Source organism: Coffea arabica, chromosome 11c (genome assembly GCF_036785885.1).
Source record: "Coffea arabica cultivar ET-39 chromosome 11c, Coffea Arabica ET-39 HiFi, whole genome shotgun sequence".
Taxonomy (NCBI): domain Eukaryota; kingdom Viridiplantae; phylum Streptophyta; class Magnoliopsida; order Gentianales; family Rubiaceae; genus Coffea; species Coffea arabica.
In genome coordinates this window covers 21,648,157-21,665,219 of record NC_092330.1, presented here as the reverse complement: position 1 = coordinate 21,665,219, position 17,063 = coordinate 21,648,157, and the positions used below count along the sequence as shown (strand labels likewise).

Below are 17,063 nucleotides of genomic sequence, written 5' to 3'. Positions count from 1 at the left end.
GGCGGGTGCGATCATACCAGCACTAATGCACCGGATCCCATCAGAACTTCGAAGTTAAGCGTGCTTGGGCGACAGTAGTACTAGGATGGGTGACCCTAGGCCGGTCAACGGGTCGGGTCTACACCCGGATCCGGATCGGATCCCTGAAATTTTTGCGGGTATGGGTAGGGATTTAATTCCGTAATCCGGATCCGGATCCGTTTTTTCAAACAAAAAAACGGGTCGGATACGGAATATAGTATTCCGACCCGTACTAGACCCGGATCCGGATATAAATGATTTAATAATTTATAAAAAATATATATTATCAATATAATTTGATTAGGATGATGTATTTGAGTAAAATCAATTTGATTTATTTTCTTATTTGGTTTTTTCTTTGCATTAGCTAGAAATTAGTTTACAAATATATCTCTTTCTCTTTTTTGTTAGAAATTATAAATTTTGGCAAATTTGTTCGGGTAGACCCGACCCGGATCCGAGACTCGTCGGGTCCGGATCCGGAACACCGAATAAAAGACCCGTCGGGTAAACGGGTCGGATCCGGGTCCGGGTCCGGAATAATGAATTTCGGCCCGGACCCGGCCCGTTGACACCCCTAGGTGACCCCCTGGGAAATCCTCGTGTTGCACCCCTTCCTTTTTTGTTTCGAAATCCAAATTTCCCCTTCGTTCTTTATGCTGTAGTAATTTAGCTCCGTCGGAACGATTGCTTTATATTTTGCTTCTCATCGAAGCATGAAGGCGGATCTGAAGGCGCGAGACAAGTCAGGAACGGTACGGCTGGATCGAAACCCGGATCGTCGGTCAAAGTTGTCGGCGCAAATGTATAAGCGCAAGCGTGAAGGATCAATTTCAGGATAATTGAGAGTTGCGCGACGAGGGAAAAAAAAATGGTGCAAATCAACAAGAAAAAAATGTAAAAGTAAATAAATAAAAGGATGAGGGGAAATTCTTGAATTGACGCTTAAAATGAATTCGGGTCCAGAAAATCCACACTGCTTCACAGGACGGGGCAGTTTAAAAGAATAAAACGAAAGGAACATGGCGGGTGTGATCATACCAGCACTAATGCACCGGATCCCATCAGAACTCCGAAGTTAAGCGTGCTTGGGCGAGAGTAGTACTAGGATGGGTGACCCCCTGGGAAGTCCTCGTGTTGCACCCCTCCCTTTTTTGTTTCGAAATCCAAATTTCCCCTTCGTTCTTTATGCTGTAGTAATTTAGCTCCGTCGGAACGATTGCTTTATATTTTGCTTCTCATCGAAGCATGAAGGCGGATCTGAAGGCGCGAGACAAGTCAGGAACGGTACGGCTGGATCGAAGCCCGGATCGTCGGTCAAAGTTGTCGGCGCAAATGTATAAGCGCAAGCGTGAAGGATCAATTTCAGGATAATTGAGAGTTGTGCGACGAGGGAAAAAAAAGGTGCAAAGCAACAAGAAAAAAATATAAAAGTAAATAAATAAAAGGATGAGAGGAAATTCATGAATTGACGCTTAGAATGAATTCGGGTCCAGAAAAGCCAAACTTCTTCACAGGACGTGGCAGTTTAAAAGAATAAAGCGAAAGGAACATGGCGGGTGCGATCATACCAGCACTAATGCACCGGATCCCATCAGAACTTCGAAGTTAAGCGTGCTTGGGCGACAGTAGTACTAGGATGGGTGACCCTAGGCCGGTCAACGGGTCGGGTCTACACCCGGATCCGGATCGGATCCCTGAAATTTTTGCGGGTATGGGTAGGGATTTAATTCCGTTATCCGGATCCGGATCCGTTTTTTCAAACAAAAAAACGGGTCGGATACGGAATATTGTATTCCGACCCGTACTAGACCCGGATCCGGATATAAATGATTTAATAATTTATAAAAAATATATATTATCAATATAATTTGATTAGGATAATGTATTTGAGTAAAATCAATTTGATTTATTTTCTTATTTGGTTTTTTCTTTGCATTAGCTAGAAATTAGTTTACAAATATATCTTTTTCTCTTTTTTGTTAGAAATTATAAATTTTGGCAAATTTGTTCGGGTAGACCCGACCCGGATCCGAGACTCGCCGGGTCCGGATCCGGAACACCGAATAAAAGACCCGTCGGGTAAACGGGACGGATCCGGGTCCGGGTCCGGAATAATGAATTCCGGCCCGGACCCGGCCCGTTGACACCCCTAGGTGACCCCCTGGGAAATCCTCGTGTTGCACCCCTCCCTTTTTTGTTTCGAAATCCAAATTTCCCCTTCGTTCTTTATGCTGTAGTAATTTAGCTCCGTCGGAACGATTGCTTTATATTTTGCTTCTCATCGAAGCATGAAGGCGGATCTGAAGGCGCGAGACAAGTCAGGAACGGTACGGCTGGATCGAAACCCGGATCGTCGGTCAAAGTTGTCGGCGCAAATGCATAAGCGCAAGCGTGAAGGATCAATTTCAGGATAATTGAGAGTTGGGCGACGAGGGAAAAAAAAGGTGCAAAGCAACAAGAAAAAAATATAAAAGTAAATAAATAAAAGGATGAGAGGAAATTCATGAATTGACGCTTAGAATGAATTCGGGTCCAGAAAAGCCAAACTGCTTCACAGGACGTGGCAGTTTAAAAGAATAAAGCGAAAGGAACATGGCGGGTGCGATCATACCAGCACTAGTGCACCGGATCCCATCAGAACTTCGAAGTTAAGCGTGCTTGGGCGACAGTAGTACTAGGATGGGTGACCCTAGGCCGGTCAACGGGTCGGGTCTACACCCGGATCCGGATCGGATCCCTGAAATTTTTGCGGGTATGGGTAGGGATTTAATTCCGTTATCCGGATCCGGATCCGTTTTTTCAAACAAAAAAACGGGTCGGATACGGAATATAGTATTCCGACCCGTACTAGACCCGGATCCGGATATAAATGATTTGATAATTTATAAAAAATATATATTATCAATATAATTTGATTAGGATGATGTATTTGAGTAAAATCAATTTGATTTATTTTCTTATTTGGTTTTTTCTTTGCATTAGCTAGAAATTAGTTTACAAATATATCTTTTTCTCTTTTTTGTTAGAAATTATAAATTTTGGCAAATTTGTTCGGGTAGACCCGACCCGGATCCGAGACTCGCCGGGTCCGGATCCGGAACACCGAATAAAAGACCCGTCGGGTAAACGGGTCGGCTCCGGGTCCGGGTCCGGAATAATGAATTCCGGCCCGGACCCGGCCCGTTGACACCCCTAGGTGACCCCCTGGGAAATCCTCGTGTTGCACCCCTCCCTTTTTTGTTTCGAAATCCAAATTTTCCCTTCGTTCTTTATGCTGTAGTAATTTAGCTCCGTCGGAACGATTGCTTTATATTTTGCTTCTCATCGAAGCATGAAGGCGGATCTGAAGGCGCGAGACAAGTCAGGAACGGTACGGCTGGATCGAAGCCCGGTTCGTCGGTCAAAGTTGTCGGCGCAAATGTATAAGCGCAAGCGTGAAGGATCAATTTCAGGATAATTGAGAGTTGCGCGACGAGGGAAAAAAAAATGGTGCAAATCAACAAGAAAAAAATGTAAAAGTAAATAAATAAAAGGATGAGGGGAAATTCTTGAATTGACGCTTAAAATGAATTCGGGTCCAGAAAAGCCACACTGCTTCACAGGACGGGGCAGTTTAAAAGAATAAAGCGAAAGGAACATGGCGGGTGCGATCATACCAGCACTAATGCACCGGATCCCATCAGAACTTCGAAGTTAAGCGTGCTTGGGCGACAGTAGTACTAGGATGGGTGACCCTAGGCCGGTCAACGGGTCGGGTCTACACCCGGATCCGGATCGGATCCCTGAAATTTTTGCGGGTATGGGTAGGGATTTAATTCCGTAATCCGGATCCGGATCCGTTTTTTCAAACAAAAAAACGGGTCGGATACGGAATATAGTATTCCGACCCGTATTAGACCCGGATCCGGATATAAATGATTTAATAATTTATAAAAAATATATATTATCAATATAATTTGATTAGGATGATGTATTTGAGTAAAATCAATTTGATTTATTTTCTTATTTGGTTTTTTCTTTGCATTAGTTAGAAATTAGTTTACAAATATATTTTTTTCTCTTTTTTGTTAGAAATTATAAATTTTGGCAAATTTGTTCGGGTAGACCCGACCCGGATCCGAGACTCGCCGGGTCCGGATCCGGAACACAGAATAAAAGACCCGTCGGGTAAACGGGTCGCATCCGGGTCCTGGTCCGGAATAATGAATTCCGGCCCGGACCCGGCCCGTTGACACCCCTAGGTGACCCCCTGGGAAATCCTCGTGTTGCACCCCTCCCTTTTTTGTTTCGAAATCCAAATTTCCCCTTCGTTCTTTATGCTGTAGTAATTTAGCTCCGTCGGAACGATTGCTTTATATTTTGCTTCTCATCGAAGCATGAAGGCGGATCTGAAGGCGCGAGACAAGTCAGGAACGGTACGGCTGGATCGAAGCCCGGATCGTCGGTCAAAGTTGTCGGCGCAAATGTATAAGCGCAAGCGTGAAGGATCAATTTCAGGATAATTGAGAGTTGCGCGACGAGGGAAAAAAAAATGGTGCAAATCAACAAGAAAAAAATGTAAAAGTAAATAAATAAAAGGATGAGGGGAAATTCTTGAATTGACGCTTAAAATGAATTCGGGTCCAGAAAAGCCACACTGCTTCACAGGACGGGGCAGTTTAAAAGAATAAAGCGAAAGGAACATGGTGGGTGCGATCATACCTGCACTAATGCACCGGATCCCATCAGAACTCCGAAGTTAAGCGTGCTTGGGCGAGAGTAGTACTAGGATGGGTGACCCCCTGGGAAGTCCTCGTGTTGCACCCCTCCCTTTTTTGTTTCGAAATCCAAATTTCCCCTTCGTTCTTTATGCTGTAGTAATTTAGCTCCGTCGGAACGATTGCTTTATATTTTGCTTCTTATCGAAGCATCAAGGCGGATCTGAAGGCGCGAGACAAGTCAGGAACGGTACGGCTGGATCGAAGCCCGGATCGTCGGTCAAGGTTGTCGGCGCAAATGTATAAGCGCAAGCGTGAAGGATCACTTTCAGGATAATTGAGAGTTGTGCGACGAGGGAAAAAAAAGGTACAAAGCAACAAGAAAAAAATATAAAAGTAAATAAATAAAAGGATGAGAGGAAATTCATGAATTGACGCTTAGAATGAATTCGGGTCCAGAAAAGCCAAACTGCTTCACAGGACGTGGCAGTTTAAAAGAATAAAGCGAAAGGAACATGGCGGGTGCGATCATACCAGCACTAATGCACCGGATCCCATCAGAACTCCGAAGTTAAGCGTGCTTGGGCGACAGTAGTACTAGGATGGGTGACCCTAGGCCGGTCAACGGGTCGGGTCTAGACCCGGATCCGGATCGGATCCCTGAAATTTTTGCGGGTATGGGTAGGGATTTAATTCCGTTATCCGGATCCGGATCCATTTTTTCAAAACAAAAAAACGGGTCGGATACGGAATATAGTATTCCGACCCGTATTAGACCCGGATCCGGATATAAATGATTTAATAATTTATAAAAAATATATATTATCAATATAATTTGATTAGGATGATGTATTTGAGTAAAATCAATTTGATTTATTTTCTTATTTGGTTTTTTCTTTGCATTAGTTAGAAATTAGTTTACAAATATATCTTTTTCTCTTTTTTGTTAGAAATTATAAATTTTGGCAAATTTGTTCGGGTAGACCCGACCCGAATCCGAGACTCGCCAGGTCCGGATCCGGAACACCGAATAAAAGACCCGTCGGGTTAACGGGTCGGATCCGGGTCCGGAATAATGAATTCCGGCCCGGACCCGGCCCGTTGACACCACTAGGTGACCCCCTGGGAAATCCTCGTGTTGCACCCCTCCCTTTTTTGTTTCGAAATCCAAATTTCCCCTTCGTTCTTTATGCTGTAGTAATTTAGCTCCGTCGGAACGATTGCTTTATATTTTGCTTCTCATCGAAGCATGAAGGCGGATCTGAAGGCGCGAGACAAGTCAGGAACGGTACGGCTGGATCGAAGCCCGGATCGTCGGTCAAAGTTGTCGGCGCAAATGTACAAGCGCAAGCGTGAAGGATCAATTTCAGGATAATTGAGAGTTGCGCGACGAGGGAAAAAAAATGGTGCAAATCAACAAGAAAAAAATGTAAAAGTAAATAAATAAAAGGATGAGGGGAAATTCTTGAATTGACGCTTAAAATGAATTCGGGTCCAGAAAAGCCACACTGCTTCACAGGACGGGGCAGTTTAAAAGAATAAAGCGAAAGGAACATGGTGGGTGCGATCATACCAGCGCTAATGCACCGGATCCCATCAGAACTCCGAAGTTAAGCGTGCTTGGGCGAGAGTAGTACTAGGATGGGTGACCCCCTGGGAAATCCTCGTGTTGCACCCCTCCCTTTTTTGTTTCGAAATCCAAATTTTCCCTTCGTTCTTTATGCTGTAGTAATTTAGCTCCGTCGGAACGATTGCTTTATATTTTGCTTCTCATCGAAGCATGAAGGCGGATCTGAAGGCGCGAGACAAGTCAGGAACGGTACGGCTGGATCGAAGCCCGGTTCGTCGGTCAAAGTTGTCGGCGCAAATGTATAAGCGCAAGCGTGAAGGATCAATTTCAGGATAATTGAGAGTTGCGCGACGAGGGAAAAAAAAATGGTGCAAATCAACAAGAAAAAAATGTAAAAGTAAATAAATAAAAGGATGAGGGGAAATTCTTGAATTGACGCTTAAAATGAATTCGGGTCCAGAAAAGCCACACTGCTTCACAGGACGGGGCAGTTTAAAAGAATAAAGCGAAAGGAACATGGCGGGTGCGATCATACCAGCACTAATGCACCGGATCCCATCAGAACTTCGAAGTTAAGCGTGCTTGGGCGACAGTAGTACTAGGATGGGTGACCCTAGGCCGGTCAACGGGTCGGGTCTACACCCGGATCCGGATCGGATCCCTGAAATTTTTGCGGGTATGGGTAGGGATTTAATTCCGTAATCCGGATCCGGATCCGTTTTTTCAAACAAAAAAACGGGTCGGATACGGAATATAGTATTCCGACCCGTACTAGACCCGGATCCGGATATAAATGATTTAATAATTTATAAAAAATATATATTATCAATATAATTTGATTAGGATGATGTATTTGAGTAAAATCAATTTGATTTATTTTCTTATTTGGTTTTTTCTTTGCATTAGCTAGAAATTAGTTTACAAATATATCTCTTTCTCTTTTTTGTTAGAAATTATAAATTTTGGCAAATTTGTTCGGGTAGACCCGACCCGGATCCGAGACTCGTCGGGTCCGGATCCGGAACACCGAATAAAAGACCCGTCGGGTAAACGGGTCGGATCCGGGTCCGGGTCCGGAATAATGAATTCCGGCCCGGACCCGGCCCGTTGACACCCCTAGGTGACCCCCTGGGAAATCCTCGTGTTGCACCCCTTCCTTTTTTGTTTCGAAATCCAAATTTCCCCTTCGTTCTTTATGCTGTAGTAATTTAGCTCCGTCGGAACGATTGCTTTATATTTTGCTTCTCATCGAAGCATGAAGGCGGATCTGAAGGCGCGAGACAAGTCAGGAACGGTACGGCTGGATCGAAACCCGGATCGTCGGTCAAAGTTGTCGGCGCAAATGTATAAGCGCAAGCGTGAAGGATCAATTTCAGGATAATTGAGAGTTGCGCGACGAGGGAAAAAAAAATGGTGCAAATCAACAAGAAAAAAATGTAAAAGTAAATAAATAAAAGGATGAGGGGAAATTCTTGAATTGACGCTTAAAATGAATTCGGGTCCAGAAAATCCACACTGCTTCACAGGACGGGGCAGTTTAAAAGAATAAAACGAAAGGAACATGGCGGGTGCGATCATACCAGCACTAATGCACCGGATCCCATCAGAACTCCGAAGTTAAGCGTGCTTGGGCGAGAGTAGTACTAGGATGGGTGACCCCCTGGGAAGTCCTCGTGTTGCACCCCTCCCTTTTTTGTTTCGAAATCCAAATTTCCCCTTCGTTCTTTATGCTGTAGTAATTTAGCTCCGTCGGAACGATTGCTTTATATTTTGCTTCTCATCGAAGCATGAAGGCGGATCTGAAGGCGCGAGACAAGTCAGGAACGGTACGGCTGGATCGAAGCCCGGATCGTCGGTCAAAGTTGTCGGCGCAAATGTATAAGCGCAAGCGTGAAGGATCAATTTCAGGATAATTGAGAGTTGTGCGACGAGGGAAAAAAAAGGTGCAAAGCAACAAGAAAAAAATATAAAAGTAAATAAATAAAAGGATGAGAGGAAATTCATGAATTGACGCTTAGAATGAATTCGGGTCCAGAAAAGCCAAACTTCTTCACAGGACGTGGCAGTTTAAAAGAATAAAGCGAAAGGAACATGGCGGGTGCGATCATACCAGCACTAATGCACCGGATCCCATCAGAACTTCGAAGTTAAGCGTGCTTGGGCGACAGTAGTACTAGGATGGGTGACCCTAGGCCGGTCAACGGGTCGGGTCTACACCCGGATCCGGATCGGATCCCTGAAATTTTTGCGGGTATGGGTAGGGATTTAATTCCGTTATCCGGATCCGGATCCGTTTTTTCAAACAAAAAAACGGGTCGGATACGGAATATTGTATTCCGACCCGTACTAGACCCGGATCCGGATATAAATGATTTAATAATTTATAAAAAATATATATTATCAATATAATTTGATTAGGATAATGTATTTGAGTAAAATCAATTTGATTTATTTTCTTATTTGGTTTTTTCTTTGCATTAGCTAGAAATTAGTTTACAAATATATCTTTTTCTCTTTTTTGTTAGAAATTATAAATTTTGGCAAATTTGTTCGGGTAGACCCGACCCGGATCCGAGACTCGCCGGGTCCGGATCCGGAACACCGAATAAAAGACCCGTCGGGTAAACGGGACGGATCCGGGTCCGGGTCCGGAATAATGAATTCCGGCCCGGACCCGGCCCGTTGACACCCCTAGGTGACCCCCTGGGAAATCCTCGTGTTGCACCCCTCCCTTTTTTGTTTCGAAATCCAAATTTCCCCTTCGTTCTTTATGCTGTAGTAATTTAGCTCCGTCGGAACGATTGCTTTATATTTTGCTTCTCATCGAAGCATGAAGGCGGATCTGAAGGCGCGAGACAAGTCAGGAACGGTACGGCTGGATCGAAACCCGGATCGTCGGTCAAAGTTGTCGGCGAAAATGCATAAGCGCAAGCGTGAAGGATCAATTTCAGGATAATTGAGAGTTGTGCGACGAGGGAAAAAAAAGGTGCAAAGCAACAAGAAAAAAATATAAAAGTAAATAAATAAAAGGATGAGAGGAAATTCATGAATTGACGCTTAGAATGAATTCGGGTCCAGAAAAGCCAAACTGCTTCACAGGACGTGGCAGTTTAAAAGAATAAAGCGAAAGGAACATGGCGGGTGCGATCATACCAGCACTAGTGCACCGGATCCCATCAGAACTTCGAAGTTAAGCGTGCTTGGGCGACAGTAGTACTAGGATGGGTGACCCTAGGCCGGTCAACGGGTCGGGTCTACACCCGGATCCGGATCGGATCCCTGAAATTTTTGCGGGTATGGGTAGGGATTTAATTCCGTTATCCGGATCCGGATCCGTTTTTTCAAACAAAAAAACGGGTCGGATACGGAATATAGTATTCCGACCCGTACTAGACCCGGATCCGGATATAAATGATTTGATAATTTATAAAAAATATATATTATCAATATAATTTGATTAGGATGATGTATTTGAGTAAAATCAATTTGATTTATTTTCTTATTTGGTTTTTTCTTTGCATTAGCTAGAAATTAGTTTACAAATATATCTTTTTCTCTTTTTTGTTAGAAATTATAAATTTTGGCAAATTTGTTCGGGTAGACCCGACCCGGATCCGAGACTCGCCGGGTCCGGATCCGGAACACCGAATAAAAGACCCGTCGGGTAAACGGGTCGGATCCGGGTCCGGGTCCGGAATAATGAATTCCGGCCCGGACCCGGCCCGTTGACACCCCTAGGTGACCCCCTGGGAAATCCTCGTGTTGCACCCCTCCCTTTTTTGTTTCGAAATCCAAATTTCCCCTTCGTTCTTTATGCTGTAGTAATTTAGCTCCGTCGGAACGATTGCTTTATATTTTGCTTCTCATCGAAGCATGAAAGCGAATCTGAAGGCGCGAGACAAGTCAGGAACGGTACGGCTGGATCGAAGCCCGGATCGTCGGTCAAAGTTGTCGGCGCAAATGTATAAGCGCAAGCGTGAAGGATCAATTTCAGGATAATTGAGAGTTGCGCGACGAGGGAAAAAAAAATGGTGCAAATCAACAAGAAAAAAATGTAAAAGTAAATAAATAAAAGGATGAGGGGAAATTCTTGAATTGACGCTTAAAATGAATTCGGGTCCAGAAAAGCCACACTGCTTCACAGGACGGGGCAGTTTAAAAGAATAAAGCGAAAGGAACATGGCGGGTGCGATCATACCAGCACTAATGCACCGGATCCCATCAGAACTCCGAAGTTAAGCGTGCTTGGGCGAGAGTAGTACTAGGATGGGTGACCCCCTGGGAAGTCCTCGTGTTGCACCCCTCCCTTTTTTGTTTCGAAATCCAAATTTCCCCTTCGTTCTTTATGCTGTAGTAATTTAGCTCCGTCGGAACGATTGCTTTATATTTTGCTTCTCATTGAAGCATGAAGGCGGATCTGAAGGCGCGAGACAAGTCAGGAACGGTACGGCTGGATCGAAGCCCGGATCGTCGGTCAAAGTTGTCGGCGCAAATGCATAAGCGCAAGCGTGAAGGATCAATTTCAGGATAATTGAGAGTTGTGCGACGAGGGAAAAAAAAGGTGCAAAGCAACAAGAAAAAAATATAAAAGTAAATAAATAAAAGGATGAGAGGAAATTCATGAATTGACGCTTAGAATGAATTCGGGTCCAGAAAAGCCAAACTGCTTCACAGGACGTGGCAGTTTAAAAGAATAAAGCGAAAGGAACATGGCGGGTGCGATCATACCAGCACTAATGCACCGGATCCCATCAGAACTCCGAAGTTAAGCGTGCTTGGGCGACAGTAGTACTAGGATGGGTGACCCTAGGCCTGTCAACGGGTCGGGTCTAGACCCGGATCCGGATCGGATCGCTGAAATTTTTTCGGGTATGGGTAGGGATTTAATTCCGTTATCCGGATCCGGATCCGTTTTTTCAAACAAAAAAATGGGTCGGATACGGAATATAGTATTCCGACCCGTATTAGACCCGGATCCGGATATAAATGATTTAATAATTTATAAAAAATATATATTATCAATATAATTTGATTAGGATGATGTATTTGAGTAAAATCAATTTGATTTATTTTCTTATTTGGTTTTTTCTTTGCATTAGTTAGAAATTAGTTTACAAATATATTTTTTTCTCTTTTTTGTTAGAAATTATAAATTTTGGCAAATTTGTTCGGGTAGACCCGACCCGGATCCGAGACTCGCCGGTTCCGGATCCGGAACACAGAATAAAAGACCCGTCGGGTAAACGGGTCGCATCCGGGTCCTGGTCCGAAATAATGAATTCCGGCCCGGACCCGGCCCGTTGACACCCCTAGGTGACCCCCTGGGAAATCCTCGTGTTGCACCCCTCCCTTTTTTGTTTCGAAATCCAAATTTCCCCTTCGTTCTTTATGCTGTAGTAATTTAGCTCCGTCGGAACGATTGCTTTATATTTTGCTTCTCATCGAAGCATGAAGGCGGATCTGAAGGCGCGAGACAAGTCAGGAACGGTACGGCTGGATCGAAGCCCGGATCGTCGGTCAAAGTTGTCGGCGCAAATGTATAAGCGCAAGCGTGAAGGATCAATTTCAGGATAATTGAGAGTTGCGCGACGAGGGAAAAAAAAATGGTGCAAATCAACAAGAAAAAAATGTAAAAGTAAATAAATAAAAGGATGAGGGGAAATTCTTGAATTGACGCTTAAAATGAATTCGGGTCCAGAAAAGCCACACTGCTTCACAGGACGGGGCAGTTTAAAAGAATAAAGCGAAAGGAACATGGTGGGTGCGATCATACCTGCACTAATGCACCGGATCCCATCAGAACTCCGAAGTTAAGCGTGCTTGGGCGAGAGTAGTACTAGGATGGGTGACCCCCTGGGAAGTCCTCGTGTTGCACCCCTCCCTTTTTTGTTTCGAAATCCAAATTTCCCCTTCGTTCTTTATGCTGTAGTAATTTAGCTCCGTCGGAACGATTGCTTTATATTTTGCTTCTTATCGAAGCATGAAGGCGGATCTGAAGGCGCGAGACAAGTCAGGAACGGTACGGCTGGATCGAAGCCCGGATCGTCGGTCAAGGTTGTCGGCGCAAATGTATAAGCGCAAGCGTGAAGGATCACTTTCAGGATAATTGAGAGTTGTGCGACGAGGGAAAAAAAAGGTGCAAAGCAACAAGAAAAAAATATAAAAGTAAATAAATAAAAGGATGAGAGGAAATTCATGAATTGACGCTTAGAATGAATTCGGGTCCAGAAAAGCCAAACTGCTTCACAGGACGTGGCAGTTTAAAAGAATAAAGCGAAAGGAACATGGCGGGTGCGATCATACCAGCACTAATGCACCGGATCCCATCAGAACTCCGAAGTTAAGCGTGCTTGGGCGACAGTAGTACTAGGATGGGTGACCCTAGGCCTGTCAACGGGTCGGGTCTAGACCCGGATCCGGATCGGATCGCTGAAATTTTTTCGGGTATGGGTAGGGATTTAATTCCGTTATCCGGATCCGGATCCGTTTTTTCAAACAAAAAAATGGGTCGGATACGGAATATAGTATTCCGACCCGTATTAGACCCGGATCCGGATATAAATGATTTAATAATTTATAAAAAATATATATTATCAATATAATTTGATTAGGATGATGTATTTGAGTAAAATCAATTTGATTTATTTTCTTATTTGGTTTTTTCTTTGCATTAGTTAGAAATTAGTTTACAAATATATCTTTTTCTCTTTTTTGTTAGAAATTATAAATTTTGGCAAATTTGTTCGGGTAGACCCGACCCGAATCCGAGACTCGCCAGGTCCGGATCCGGAACACCGAATAAAAGACCCGTCGGGTTAACGGGTCGGATCCGGGTCCGGAATAATGAATTCCGGCCCGGACCCGGCCCGTTGACACCCCTAGGTGACCCCCTGGGAAATCCTCGTGTTGCACCCCTCCCTTTTTTGTTTCGAAATCCAAATTTCCCCTTCGTTCTTTATGCTGTAGTAATTTAGCTCCGTCGGAACGATTGCTTTATATTTTGCTTCTCATCGAAGCATGAAGGCGGATCTGAAGGCGCGAGACAAGTCAGGAACGGTACGGCTGGATCGAAGCCCGGATCGTCGGTCAAAGTTGTCGGCGCAAATGTACAAGCGCAAGCGTGAAGGATCAATTTCAGGATAATTGAGAGTTGCGCGACGAGGGAAAAAAAAAATGGTGCAAATCAACAAGAAAAAAATGTAAAAGTAAATAAATAAAAGGATGAGGGGAAATTCTTGAATTGACGCTTAAAATGAATTCGGGTCCAGAAAAGCCACACTGCTTCACAGGACGGGGCAGTTTAAAAGAATAAAGCGAAAGGAACATGGTGGGTGCGATCATACCAGCGCTAATGCACCGGATCCCATCAGAACTCCGAAGTTAAGCGTGCTTGGGCGAGAGTAGTACTAGGATGGGTGACCCCCTGGGAAATCCTCGTGTTGCACCCCTCCCTTTTTTGTTTCGAAATCCAAATTTTCCCTTCGTTCTTTATGCTGTAGTAATTTAGCTCCGTCGGAACGATTGCTTTATATTTTGCTTCTCATCGAAGCATGAAGGCGGATCTGAAGGCGCGAGACAAGTCAGGAACGGTACGGCTGGATCGAAGCCCGGTTCGTCGGTCAAAGTTGTCGGCGCAAATGTATAAGCGCAAGCGTGAAGGATCAATTTCAGGATAATTGAGAGTTGCGCGACGAGGGAAAAAAAAATGGTGCAAATCAACAAGAAAAAAATGTAAAAGTAAATAAATAAAAGGATGAGGGGAAATTCTTGAATTGACGCTTAAAATGAATTCGGGTCCAGAAAAGCCACACTGCTTCACAGGACGGGGCAGTTTAAAAGAATAAAGCGAAAGGAACATGGCGGGTGCGATCATACCAGCACTAATGCACCGGATCCCATCAGAACTTCGAAGTTAAGCGTGCTTGGGCGACAGTAGTACTAGGATGGGTGACCCTAGGCCGGTCAACGGGTCGGGTCTACACCCGGATCCGGATCGGATCCCTGAAATTTTTGCGGGTATGGGTAGGGATTTAATTCCGTTATCCGGATCCGGATCCGTTTTTTCAAACAAAAAAACGGGTCGGATACGGAATATAGTATTCCGACCCGTACTAGACCCGGATCCGGATATAAATGATTTAATAATTTATAAAAAATATATATTATCAATATAATTTGATTAGGATGATGTATTTGAGTAAAATCAATTTGATTTATTTTCTTATTTGGTTTTTTCTTTGCATTAGCTAGAAATTAGTTTACAAATATATCTCTTTCTCTTTTTTGTTAGAAATTATAAATTTTGGCAAATTTGTTCGGGTAGACCCGACCCGGATCCGAGACTCGTCGGGTCCGGATCCGGAACACCGAATAAAAGACCCGTCGGGTAAACGGGTCGGATCCGGGTCCGGGTCCGGAATAATGAATTCCGGCCCGGACCCGGCCCGTTGACACCCCTAGGTGACCCCCTGGGAAATCCTCGTGTTGCACCCCTTCCTTTTTTGTTTCGAAATCCAAATTTCCCCTTCGTTCTTTATGCTGTAGTAATTTAGCTCCGTCGGAACGATTGCTTTATATTTTGCTTCTCATCGAAGCATGAAGGCGGATCTGAAGGCGCGAGACAAGTCAGGAACGGTACGGCTGGATCGAAACCCGGATCGTCGGTCAAAGTTGTCGGCGCAAATGTATAAGCGCAAGCGTGAAGGATCAATTTCAGGATAATTGAGAGTTGCGCGACGAGGGAAAAAAAAATGGTGCAAATCAACAAGAAAAAAATGTAAAAGTAAATAAATAAAAGGATGAGGGGAAATTCTTGAATTGACGCTTAAAATGAATTCGGGTCCAGAAAATCCACACTGCTTCACAGGACGGGGCAGTTTAAAAGAATAAAACGAAAGGAACATGGCGGGTGCGATCATACCAGCACTAATGCACCGGATCCCATCAGAACTCCGAAGTTAAGCGTGCTTGGGCGAGAGTAGTACTAGGATGGGTGACCCCCTGGGAAGTCCTCGTGTTGCACCCCTCCCTTTTTTGTTTCGAAATCCAAATTTCCCCTTCGTTCTTTATGCTGTAGTAATTTAGCTCCGTCGGAACGATTGCTTTATATTTTGCTTCTCATCGAAGCATGAAGGCGGATCTGAAGGCGCGAGACAAGTCAGGAACGGTACGGCTGGATCGAAGCCCGGATCGTCGGTCAAAGTTGTCGGCGCAAATGTATAAGCGCAAGCGTGAAGGATCAATTTCAGGATAATTGAGAGTTGTGCGACGAGGGAAAAAAAAGGTGCAAAGCAACAAGAAAAAAATATAAAAGTAAATAAATAAAAGGATGAGAGGAAATTCATGAATTGACGCTTAGAATGAATTCGGGTCCAGAAAAGCCAAACTTCTTCACAGGACGTGGCAGTTTAAAAGAATAAAGCGAAAGGAACATGGCGGGTGCGATCATACCAGCACTAATGCACCGGATCCCATCAGAACTTCGAAGTTAAGCGTGCTTGGGCGACAGTAGTACTAGGATGGGTGACCCTAGGCCGGTCAACGGGTCGGGTCTACACCCGGATCCGGATCGGATCCCTGAAATTTTTGCGGGTATGGGTAGGGATTTAATTCTGTTATCCGGATCCGGATCCGTTTTTTCAAACAAAAAAACGGGTCGGATACGGAATATTGTATTCCGACCCGTACTAGACCCGGATCCGGATATAAATGATTTAATAATTTATAAAAAATATATATTATCAATATAATTTGATTAGGATAATGTATTTGAGTAAAATCAATTTGATTTATTTTCTTATTTGGTTTTTTCTTTGCATTAGCAAGAAATTAGTTTACAAATATATCTTTTTCTCTTTTTTGTTAGAAATTATAAATTTTGGCAAATTTGTTCGGGTAGACCCGACCCGGATCCGAGACTCGCCGGGTCCGGATCCGGAACACCGAATAAAAGACCCGTCGGGTAAACGGGTCGGATCCGGGTCCGGGTCCGGAATAATGAATTCCGGCCCGGACCCGGCCCGTTGACACCCCTAGGTGACCCCCTGGGAAATCCTCGTGTTGCACCCCTCCCTTTTTTGTTTCGAAATCCAAATTTCCCCTTCGTTCTTTATGCTGTAGTAATTTAGCTCCGTCGGAACGATTGCTTTATATTTTGCTTCTCATCGAAGCATGAAGGCGGATCTGAAGGCGCGAGACAAGTCAGGAACGGTACGGCTGGATCGAAACCCGGATCGTCGGTCAAAGTTGTCGGCGCAAATGCATAAGCGCAAGCGTGAAGGATCAATTTCAGGATAATTGAGAGTTGTGCGACGAGGGAAAAAAAAGGTGCAAAGCAACAAGAAAAAAATATAAAAGTAAATAAATAAAAGGATGAGAGGAAATTCATGAATTGACGCTTAGAATGAATTCGGGTCCAGAAAAGCCAAACTGCTTCACAGGACGTGGCAGTTTAAAAGAATAAAGCGAAAGGAACATGGCGGGTGCGATCATACCAGCACTAGTGCACCGGATCCCATCAGAACTTCGAAGTTAAGCGTGCTTGGGCGACAGTAGTACTAGGATGGGTGACCCTAGGCCGGTCAACGGGTCGGGTCTACACCCGGATCCGGATCGGATCCCTGAAATTTTTGCGGGTATGGGTAGGGATTTAATTCCGTTATCCGGATCCGGATCCGTTTTTTCAAACAAAAAAACGGGTCGGATACGGAATATAGTATTCCGACCCGTACTAGACCCGCATCCGGATATAAATGATTTGATAATTTATAAAA

General features: G+C 44.2%; 8 non-coding genes and 13 pseudogenes across 8 annotated transcripts; all 21 read left to right on the top strand.

Annotated features, from left to right (window-relative positions):
* Positions 1–3: 3 nt before the first annotated feature.
* On the top strand, positions 4–121 carry LOC140019634 (5S ribosomal RNA; annotated as a pseudogene).
* Positions 122–1,048: 927 nt separating this feature from the next.
* On the top strand, positions 1,049–1,167 carry LOC140017549 (5S ribosomal RNA). Its single transcript, XR_011823857.1, has one exon. It is a non-coding gene; the product is annotated as a 5S ribosomal RNA (ribosomal RNA).
* A 411-nt stretch (positions 1,168–1,578) lies between these two features.
* On the top strand, positions 1,579–1,696 carry LOC140019633 (5S ribosomal RNA; annotated as a pseudogene).
* A 925-nt stretch (positions 1,697–2,621) lies between these two features.
* Positions 2,622–2,739, top strand: LOC140020474 (5S ribosomal RNA; annotated as a pseudogene).
* A 927-nt stretch (positions 2,740–3,666) lies between these two features.
* On the top strand, positions 3,667–3,784 carry LOC140019632 (5S ribosomal RNA; annotated as a pseudogene).
* A 927-nt stretch (positions 3,785–4,711) lies between these two features.
* Positions 4,712–4,830, top strand: LOC140017527 (5S ribosomal RNA). Its single transcript, XR_011823836.1, has one exon. It is a non-coding gene; the product is annotated as a 5S ribosomal RNA (ribosomal RNA).
* A 411-nt stretch (positions 4,831–5,241) lies between these two features.
* LOC140018239 (5S ribosomal RNA) lies at positions 5,242–5,359 on the top strand (annotated as a pseudogene).
* Positions 5,360–6,280: 921 nt separating this feature from the next.
* Positions 6,281–6,399, top strand: LOC140017589 (5S ribosomal RNA). Its single transcript, XR_011823897.1, has one exon. It is a non-coding gene; the product is annotated as a 5S ribosomal RNA (ribosomal RNA).
* Positions 6,400–6,812: 413 nt separating this feature from the next.
* Positions 6,813–6,930, top strand: LOC140019631 (5S ribosomal RNA; annotated as a pseudogene).
* A 927-nt stretch (positions 6,931–7,857) lies between these two features.
* LOC140019065 (5S ribosomal RNA) lies at positions 7,858–7,976 on the top strand. Its single transcript, XR_011824585.1, has one exon. It is a non-coding gene; the product is annotated as a 5S ribosomal RNA (ribosomal RNA).
* A 411-nt stretch (positions 7,977–8,387) lies between these two features.
* LOC140019630 (5S ribosomal RNA) lies at positions 8,388–8,505 on the top strand (annotated as a pseudogene).
* A 925-nt stretch (positions 8,506–9,430) lies between these two features.
* Positions 9,431–9,548, top strand: LOC140020473 (5S ribosomal RNA; annotated as a pseudogene).
* Positions 9,549–10,475: 927 nt separating this feature from the next.
* LOC140019053 (5S ribosomal RNA) lies at positions 10,476–10,594 on the top strand. The gene has a single exon (XR_011824583.1). It is a non-coding gene; the product is annotated as a 5S ribosomal RNA (ribosomal RNA).
* Positions 10,595–11,005: 411 nt separating this feature from the next.
* Positions 11,006–11,123, top strand: LOC140018714 (5S ribosomal RNA; annotated as a pseudogene).
* A 927-nt stretch (positions 11,124–12,050) lies between these two features.
* LOC140017526 (5S ribosomal RNA) lies at positions 12,051–12,169 on the top strand. Its single transcript, XR_011823835.1, has one exon. It is a non-coding gene; the product is annotated as a 5S ribosomal RNA (ribosomal RNA).
* Positions 12,170–12,580: 411 nt separating this feature from the next.
* On the top strand, positions 12,581–12,698 carry LOC140018712 (5S ribosomal RNA; annotated as a pseudogene).
* A 922-nt stretch (positions 12,699–13,620) lies between these two features.
* LOC140017588 (5S ribosomal RNA) lies at positions 13,621–13,739 on the top strand. Its single transcript, XR_011823896.1, has one exon. It is a non-coding gene; the product is annotated as a 5S ribosomal RNA (ribosomal RNA).
* A 413-nt stretch (positions 13,740–14,152) lies between these two features.
* Positions 14,153–14,270, top strand: LOC140019629 (5S ribosomal RNA; annotated as a pseudogene).
* A 927-nt stretch (positions 14,271–15,197) lies between these two features.
* On the top strand, positions 15,198–15,316 carry LOC140019041 (5S ribosomal RNA). Its single transcript, XR_011824582.1, has one exon. It is a non-coding gene; the product is annotated as a 5S ribosomal RNA (ribosomal RNA).
* Positions 15,317–15,727: 411 nt separating this feature from the next.
* Positions 15,728–15,845, top strand: LOC140019627 (5S ribosomal RNA; annotated as a pseudogene).
* Positions 15,846–16,770: 925 nt separating this feature from the next.
* On the top strand, positions 16,771–16,888 carry LOC140020472 (5S ribosomal RNA; annotated as a pseudogene).
* Positions 16,889–17,063: the final 175 nt, after the last annotated feature.